Consider the following 330-nt stretch of genomic DNA (forward strand, 5'->3'; position numbering starts at 1 on the left):
TTTTTTTAAATTTGTTGCAACATCACCTTACATCTGCCTGCACTACATGACACTTTTCCAAAGTAGACATTAGCATCACGGCCTCAGATGGTGCCTGCACTGAAACAGAGGAGGAAGACAGGAGCAGAAGGTCTGACTAACATCACATAATTTCATTACTCTTTGGTATGGCAGTGACTCTAGAAGAACATGACACAACAGACCAGGCCTCGGCCACGTCAGGTTACCTCCTGCAAATGGGACTGAAACTTACTACAGTGTGCAGCTATTTAGAAAAAAGAAACACCACCATCAAAATAAAACTACAGTTCATATTCAAGAAATGCTAAA

The sequence above is a fragment of the Meleagris gallopavo genome, chromosome 1 (assembly GCF_000146605.3).
Source record: "Meleagris gallopavo isolate NT-WF06-2002-E0010 breed Aviagen turkey brand Nicholas breeding stock chromosome 1, Turkey_5.1, whole genome shotgun sequence".
NCBI lineage: Eukaryota > Metazoa > Chordata > Aves > Galliformes > Phasianidae > Meleagris > Meleagris gallopavo.